The sequence below is a fragment of the Periplaneta americana genome, chromosome 6 (assembly GCF_040183065.1).
Source record: "Periplaneta americana isolate PAMFEO1 chromosome 6, P.americana_PAMFEO1_priV1, whole genome shotgun sequence".
Taxonomy (NCBI): Eukaryota; Metazoa; Arthropoda; class Insecta; order Blattodea; family Blattidae; genus Periplaneta; species Periplaneta americana.
In genome coordinates, this window is record NC_091122.1 from 181441552 (window position 1) to 181451286 (window position 9735).

The 9735-nt window shown below is 35.4% G+C and overlaps 1 protein-coding gene across 2 annotated transcripts in view; it reads left to right on the top strand.

Annotated features, from left to right (window-relative positions):
- The window catches only part of LOC138702103 (lactosylceramide 4-alpha-galactosyltransferase-like), a 209972-nt gene that overhangs the window by 78869 nt on the left and 121368 nt on the right, over positions 1 to 9735 (top strand). The gene's annotated exons all lie outside the window — the stretch shown is intronic.

Genomic DNA, 9735 nt, shown 5'->3' on the forward strand with positions numbered 1-9735 from the left:
CCATTATGAACACGTTATTTTGGAAATCCTGATATTCTATTTGTGTTGTCTGTTCCAAATTATTTGCATGGAAATCTTGAAATATTAAGTTTTGAAAGTAACTCAATATTTCAATAGACTGTGGTTCTTTTTGAACAATTTTAGATCGCAAAATAATAAGGAATGGCTAAAAACACTTGACTTCACAAATATATTGTGTATTGTAGCTGATCTGGCATGAAATATACCCATATTGTTTATATATATATATATATATATATACATATATATATATACATATACATATATATTCCAGAAATTGAAAATTTGATAATATCTTTTATGCTCGACCATGCCGAAATGTAGTAGTTATACACCTGGTAGCAGACCTTTAATGCATGTCATTAAAGTACACCTACTCATTAAAGGTCAGGTCTTCCAGCCAATGACGACTCAGGTTACAACTGTTCAGCCAATGACAGGTCAGCTTTCTACCGTTATAAAACCGCAATATCGATTATTCTCGGATATGCAATCGAAAGAGAATTATCGAAAAGTCACGGAGGCTGGAAATCCAATACTGTCGCAGAAGGTTATGTTCTGTTACTATAATAATTAGCGTTAATTGTAAATAATATTCAAATAAATTCAATTTGTCATCTCGTTTTTCAATGTCTAATTTAATTTCAATGTTATCTCTGTAGATTCTTATGGCCTAGCAAGGTCAATGTGAACATCTGTTCCTCGGAAAAAATCAATACTTTCGCGTCTGCCAACATCTCACAACATACGGGACATTGGTCAAGGTCAGATACAAAGAAAATTAATAATATCAAGTTAGAAATATGGTCGAGCATAAAAAGTCGTATGAAACTCGCCTATAATGGTAATTAAGAAGCTCGTATGAAAATTATGAAACTCGCTTGCGCTCGTTTCATAAATATCCATACTCGCTTCTTAATTACCTTCATTATAGGCTCGTTGCATAATGTACTATCATAATATAAGCAAAGTCTCCATTCAATGTTAATAGATTTCGGTTTTAAGATTTAAAAGAAGACTAGATTTACGATTTAGGTTTTCTGTCTGACTTGATCTTACAACTCAGTTCCATTAACCCAGAGCTGGGCATCGGGAGCGGAACTAGTCTCTAAACGGAGACGCTTAATATTCATCCGTCACTGAATCAACGCTGCACGGTGTTCGGCGGGGAAGAAAGGGGATGAAGAGAAATCATATGGCCCCCCGTGAGAGAGTACAATCCGCTCTTGCTGCCCTGCCCTGCTTAATGCAAAGACAAGTTAATTATAAACATGCTAGGTGACTTGAAAGAATTTATGAAAAGGCCTGAAATGTGGATTCATCAGATAAACGAAGGAGATTTGTGTCATTTCACGTCTCTAAAAATCAATTTTAAATGATGAACGTAAAGATTTTATTTTGAAATATGAAGAAATATTGATGGGGCTCCTCAACGAATTTAATTCCAGATTTGGAGAAGTGATATCTGTGGACTTTGAATGGAGACTTTAATAATCCTTTCAGCGTACAGCACCTAGATGCTTCTAGTGATCTGCAGATAGAATTAAATTTTTTGAAGGAAAATACTCCTTTGCGCACTTCCGGAAAAACTGGCTTGGAATTGTATATTTCTTTGCCCGAAAACCTACTTACTAATCTTTGTCAATTTGTGCGAATACTAATGGCAATGTTTGGATCTACCCTAGATCATATACCTCAGATAGGTTGGCCTTATAGGCTTTGACGTTAACAACTTTTGTCAGTTAATAATTACATATAATAAATAAATAAATTTTCAGTCATACACACTTTTCAGTTTGTGAGGTCAGATAATCTGTTACATCACAATATTTAATACAAAGTCACTAATATTTTCGACTTTAAAAAGTCATCATCAGGTGCATGAGAAGCAAACAATTTTAAATTAGGTGATAGTTGATTTAACAATTAATAATATAGTAAGTAATGTACGTGCTGGCATTTACAAGTATGTAAGTTTCGTGCCTCTTGAGTAAACTGTACATGGTAAAGCTGAACACCGATGCTAAATTCTCGTGTGTATATAAGACAAGGAGAGGCACAGCATGATATTAACCTTATACAATTAAGGCTATCATTAAAATTAATATTAACTATGTTAAAATGTTATATGTAATGTAAATTTAAAAGGCATGGAAAAAGCTGTGGTGCAAATGCTGTTGGTAGGAGAGCACGCAGTCAAATTCGTCGTGGTGAATGCCATATTTGTCTGAAAATATTTAAGTTAATAGCTTATTATTAATTTTTTGAAAGGTTGTGAGCTGATTCAGCGTTTTTTAAAAAGTTTATTATACTTACATAGTTGTTCAGTTGTTTACGTCCAGACAAGGAGGCGTGTTTCACCCGACGTTACATGTTTTAGACTGACTTTTTAAAAAACGCCGAATCAGCTCACTACCTTTCAAAAAATTAATAATAAGCTATTAACTTAAATATTTTCAGACAAATATGGCATTCACCACGACGAATTTGACTGCGTGCTCTCCTACCAACAGCATTTGCACCACAGCTTTTTCCATCCCTTTTAAATTTACATTATATATAACATTTTAACATAGTTAATATTAATTTTAATGATAGCCTTAATTGTATAAGGTTAATATCATGCTGTGCCTCTCCTTGTCTTATATACACACGAGAATTTAGCATCGGTGTTCAGCTTTACCATGTACAGTTTACTCAAGAGGCACGAAACTTACATACTTGTAAATGCCAGCATGTGCATTACTTACTATATTATTAATTGTTAAATCAACTATCACCTAATTTAAAATTGTTTGCTTCTCATGCACCTGATGATGACTTTTTAAAGTCGAAAATATTAGTGACTTTGTATTAAATATTGTGACGTAACTGATTATCTGACCTCACGAACTGAAAAGTGTATATGACTGAAAATTTATTTATTTATTATATATAATTATTAATTGTATTCACACTTTTCTGAACCAACATGTCTTTTAAACTTTTGTCAGGTTTACTATGCTGCCATCTAGTTGTTACATAAGGAGTCACGTCACAATTCCCATTTGAATTGCATTAGCGACTGTACTGCCATCTCGTGTTCGTTTACGGCGGACGGGTGGCGATCCTGGCGGTTGTTCTCTTCAAAGTGCAAATGAGTTTAACATAGCAATGTCCTCTCTGTTACATATATGACCTAGGGATCTGCGTATATGTATATGTGAACCATTCTTTACAAAATTAAATAACAATAAAACTGTAACACGTAAAAATATTAGTGATAAAAACTTGGTGTGTCAATATTACGTCTCTGTTGTTCCAAGATGGAGTCCCAAATAGACAATAGACAAAATTGTCGCAACAAACAGGACCCAAAGACCAAATTAAGGAAAACTCAATAATCACCCAGTAGGTGAATGTATAATAATTTAATTGATGCGTTTTATTATCTTCATTACTACAGTATTGTATATGCTTATAATTTTACAACGTGATTAATAACTTAGAAAGCATGATGGAAATATTCAGATTGTCAATATAGATAAACACAATATAATATTTGTTACTCAGTCAAATGACAAAATATGTAAAATAATGACTTATATTTGAGACGGTTCCTCGTATAGGATGAGGAGATTTTCATTAGATTAGTATTTCGTGTTAATATTCTTATATGGATAGGATGCGCGGACGTGTAAGTTAGTTTCAAAATCTGAGACGGAAGTAACAGGTGGACAGGAAGGCCGAAGGGAAGCCAGGCTGACAGGAAACATGTGTCCAGGCGTGGAGTTGACTGATGAGGGAATGTATGGACTTTGCCTGCGGGTGGTCAGTAAGATGACGCCAAGCCAGGTTCCAAAAGAGATGATCTGGTATATGTCAGAGAATTGTCAGGACGCCGGAAGTAGGGGGATGTTCTAGTTAACGAACAATTTTTGAAGAACGCGTCTTAAGTGACGTAAGTGTAATCATGGCCAATCAGGATTCTTAATAGAGACACGTGATATATAGATAGGAGGGCGAAATTCTATGTTTGGTGGTTGAAAGTAGGGGATAGATTTGGCAGATAGACAGAAGGCTTATAGAACGCGTACGGAGAAGTTGCACTCCACATATTCTCGGCAAACCTAACTCGGAAGTATAACAATTTACGGACTTAGAATTTTTTAGTGGGTGTAGTAAGAAGTCGTGTGTTGCATTATTATTATAAGTCTGAATTCTTTCCTCTCATCACGTTATCAACTGTCCGTTATATTACTGGTGTTTTATAGTACAAAATATATAATTACGTGAATTCAGAAATTAGTATACCAACTTGCGGGAAGTGAGAGCGAGATATTATACACTTGGACGCGCATTTCTGCTGATCTGAAACGAACACTTAATAGTAATAATAAACGCTTTCGTAGTTCTTACCAACAACTTCTGGTGTGCGCCTACATCATTTCAACCTACGAGCACGTCTCCCAAACCCCATGTCCCGACCGTTTTGCAGCTGACCTGGGAACCTCATCCTCTACCGAAGTAATCTCGAGGAGGCTGGCGCCCAAATTAATCAGTGTACGTAGTTAATTATTGACATCGACGTGCATCCTCGAGATACTTTCCATATTTCGGAGCTGGCAGCCGAGGACGACGGCGACCCGCATCATATTATATGGTCATTAAGTTTCATATACATGAATTACAAATTGCAAACGTTTTCGCCCATTCAGGCATCTTCAGGCACAATTATACAATATCTCAATATCAAACTGTGTAGCCATTACATTGGTGGTAGATAAACTGTTTAAGATTAATGGTGTACAAAACATCTCCATAATTAAAATGTAATATTACAGGTCATAAAATTAAAATAATGTTAAAAACCACGTAGTGTTGTAATTAAACTTCATAATATTCTGTGGAACAAGATTACAGATAACTACTTCAAACATGGGATGTTTTATAGTGATCTATACAGTTGCCACTTTCAAACGACGTGAGTACTTTCAGTTATCCAGTCCGATTACACTTTTACATTTGATAATTTCCTATTTCTATTTCGTATTTATTTATATATTTCAGACATAATTCATCACTCATTGGACTCTACTGAACAAGAGTTCCACAGAATATTATGAAGTTTAATTACAACACTACGTGGTTTTTAACATTATTTTAATTTTATGACCTGTAATATTACATTTTAATTATGGAGATGTGGTACATCATTAATCTTAAACAGTTTATCTACCACCAATGTAATGGCTACACAGTTTGATATTGAGATATTGTATAATTGTGCCTGAAGATGCCAGAATGGGCAATTTGTAATTCATGTATATAAAACTTAATGACCATATCATATAACTCATTATTTTACATTGATTTGTCATTTGACTGAGTAACAAATATTATATTGTGTGATTAAATAAGTTAAAAATACAAACAGTAGCAAATAGTAGTAGTAGTAGTAATATTCAATACTAATATAATAATAATAATAATAATAATAATAATAATAATATATCATTAATAATAAAATATAGTTAATTCGAGTTAAATTTACCAGCCGCCGCTGTTAGTTTAGCGCCAAGCACTATTAAACATTTACTCCACCTCCTGCTTTGTTGACTCGTTGCAGCCAGTGTTGCCAATTCAGCGGTTTTCCCGCTAGATCTGTCGTTTTTCTGTGTTCGTTTAACGAGTAAAATTTATTAAATTTGTGTTGCTGATATAGGGATTTAGCGAGTATTTTTTGGCACTCACAGCGGCAAAATAATTTCATTTTACATTGACAGCATAGCAATGTAGCGGATTCTGCACTGTTTCATAGCGGTTATATTTTAAGAATCGAGTTAGCAATACTGGTTGCAGCTTGCAGCTCAACACCGGTAGCAACTACAAGCAACAAATCTTTGGAGTACAGTTCGATATCTACTTATTAGACTGTGTTAATACTATATAAAGTCTTGGTCCAACGTGAAGAAGGGCCGCGGAGCAAAGTTGGCAGCAGGTGGAAGATTAGCGCCACATGCTGTATGGCGGTAAACCAAGCAATCACAAGCCTGAATATTTAAATAATTTGCAGCACTTTGAGGCTAATCATCAATACAAACTAGTTTTTCTACAACCCTGCCAGAAATCGTCTATAATTAATATCAGCACCTTTCCGAATAATAATTCGCTTACCGACTGCAAACCTTCCGTGTTTGTTTCCTCTCGCTAATTTTTGGCAGGAAAAAAAGGTCGACCACTAAAGAACTTCATATTAGGTCGTCTCAGAAGTGATGTATGCTTTCTGAGTTTGGAGATTTGTAAGATTTTAATGATTTTCTTTAATTAGCATCACAAGTTACAGGATACTATGGTTATTGTGAGCATGTGATAGTCATAAATTATTTATACAAATAATATAAAAAGGAAATTGGTACAGCTTGTTATTATTCGGTTGAGAAGCTCTTATCATCCAGTCTGCTGTCGAAAAATCTGAAAGTTAGAATTTATAAAACAGTTTTATTACCGGTTGTTCTATATGGTTGTGAAACTTGGACTCTCACTTTGAAGAACAGGGATTAAGGGTGTTTGAGAATAAGGTGCTTAAGAAAATATTTGGGGCTAAGAGGGATGAAGTTACAGGAGAATGGAGAAAGTTACACAACACAGAACTGCACGCATTGTATATTTCGCCTGACATAATTAGGAACATTAAATCCAGACGTTTGAGATGGGCAGGGCATGTAGCACGTATGGGCGAATCCAGAAATGCATATAGAGTGTTAGTTGGGAGGCCGGAGGGAAGAAAACCTGTAGGGAGACCGGGACGTAGATGGGAAGATAATATTAAAATGGATTTGAGGGAGGTGGGATATTATAGAGAATGGATTAATCTTGCTCAGTATAGGGACGAATGGCGGGCTTATGTGAGGGCGGCAATGAACCTCCGGGTTCCTTAAAAGCCACTAAGTAAGTAAGGTACAGCTTGAGATTAGAATCCTTCTAAAGCATTGCTGGAAACAAGATTTTAAAGATCCTGCTGCGGCTGAAGTATATGTGAAGTCGAGGGTGAAGGTGTCGTTAGTGGGCGTGAAACACAACGATGGCCTCAGCACTTCAGTAATGCAGAAGGAAATGTTAAAGATTTAGAACGTACTGGAAGATCTAAATTATGTAATATTGAGAATGCATGTGGTTTTGGAAGAAAATCCGTAAGTAATCGTATGTTATCAGAAGAACTAAGTGCTTCAAAAGATACAATATATCACCACATTAAGGTGTTTAGAAAGTCATACACAAGTTGGAGATATGTATCTCATGAATTGATACTTGAACAGGCTTAAGCTACACACAGATTGAATGTTTCTCTTCAGCTTATCGCTAATCACATGGATGATGGATTATTAGGAGAATTGGCACATATGATGGAAAATGAGTATATTATTGCAACTCTGATACTTGAGGACACTGGTTCGATCCCCGTCAGCTTACCAAATTTGTTATTAAAATCGGTTCGAGCCCAAAGTATTGTTATGTGTCAGGTGGAATTATAGAGCTGTGTTTGACTGGGAGTTTGTGCCAAATGACGTGCAGTCAATGAGGATCATTATTTTTCAAAAGCTAGAACAATTTCATGAAGTTTTTAGAGAGAGGTATCCGGCAGTAGTTAATTGAAATGAAATTCTCTTGCTGCAGAACAATGCCAGACCTCTCACCACTTGAACAACGATGAAACAAATCCAGGAACTGAGAGGAATCGAACTGGTACTACACACGGCATATAGCTCTGATCTTGCGCCTTGAAATGACCATCTCTTTCGATGTATGTCCACTTCGTACGTGAAAGGAATACACAAAACTTGAAAGTCGTTGAAATGAGTAACAGAATTCTTCGCATCACAATCCAGAAACTGGTACCTTCGCGTATAAATCTCTCTGAAGGTGGATCAAGACTAAATCTAATTATTTATTTTATGCTCGACCATGCCGAAATGTAGTAATAATGCACCTCATTAAAGTACGCCTATTCATTATAGTTCAGTTGTTCAGCCAATGAGAAATCATTGTACTATTATAAAACCGCAAGTATCGATTATTCTCGGATATGCAATCCAAAGACAATTAGCGAAACGTCACGGAGGCTGGAAATCCAATACTGTCGCAGAAGGTTGTGTTCTGTTACTATAATAATTAGCGTTAATTGTAAATAATATTCAAATAAATTCAATTTGTCATTTCGTTTTTCAATTCTAAATCAATTTCCAGGTTATATCAATATTAATGTTCATGTTATTCTCTAGATTATATCAAGGTCAATGACATTCGTCCTTCGGAAAAAATCAATACTTTCGCGTCTGCGCACATCTCACAATTTAGAAGGTCAGTTCCGCTCTTCACTTAGATAATCATAACATGAATACTTATGAATAATTTCAAGTTAGAAATATGGTCGAGCATAAAAAGTCGTATGAAACTTGCCTATAATGGTAATTAAGACGCTTGTATGAAAATTATGAAACGAGCGCAAGCGCAAACGACGTATCAAAGAACTTACAATATTGCCGATATCACCTCTATGCCGACGACCTACAACTTTACATACATTCCAGACCCAATATGATCAATGAATCGATTGACAAGTTAAATTGTGCCCTAGCCACTGTCTCCACTTGGACGGCCAATTTCGGACTCGCACTTAATCCAAGTAAGACTCAAGCCATAATTATTGGACATAAGAGTTTAGTTAACTCCCTTAATAACAGTAATCTTTCTGTTGTTACCCTTAACAACGCGCTAATCCCTTATTCATCTGTCGTAAAAAATCTTGGCTTCGTTTTTGATAATAATCTAAGTTGGAATTTTCAAGTTAAAGAAACGATAAAAAAAAATCTGTTCCTCCATTCACTGTTTGAGTCGCTTGAGAAACTTCTTGCCCCAGCAACTAAAACTTACCCTAGTACAAACCCTAGTAATGCCGCACTTCGATTATTGTGACGTTTTGTTAAGTGACCTAAGTTCTGAACTGTCAGTCAAGTTACAGCTAGCTCAGAATATGTGCGTCAGATACGTGTGCAACATCCGACGATATGATCACATATCACCGTCCTTCGCAAGTCTCTCGTGGCTCCGACTTAAAGAACGCAGAACTTTACACTCTTTGTCTTTACTCTTTCGAATTCTGCACACCTCAACACCAAATTACCTTTCGTCTCGTTTCTCTTATCTATACTCTAACCACGACGTAAATACCAGATCACTTATCTGTGGCACGCTAAGTATACCTCTTCATAGAACATCTTGTTATTCCTCATCTTTTACAATATCCAACTCGCGTCAATGGAATTCCTTGTCACAAAGTATTAGGGGCTGCAAGACAACAAACACCTTTAAGAACAGCTTAAAAGCTAACCTTATTAGCATTTCACTCCAATCATACTGATTTTAACTATCACTGACTACACTGTTACTTTTTTCTTTAGACATCATCCTGATAGTGCTGTATTTTCAAAATTGTCTCATAATAATCTCTTTCTATTATCTAATACCATTTGAAATATATTAACATTCTATGTATTTTAGTTTAATTCTGCTACACAGTTTATTTCAGTGTTTAATTATTAGTTCATAGTATTTTGTTGTTTAATTCGTAAATAACTCTTGTATACATGTAACTCTCATCTAAATCAAATTGTTGAATTCTTTGTAAGTTCATGCATATGTATATACACTTTTTGCTGGTTGAGTGGAAGAGAA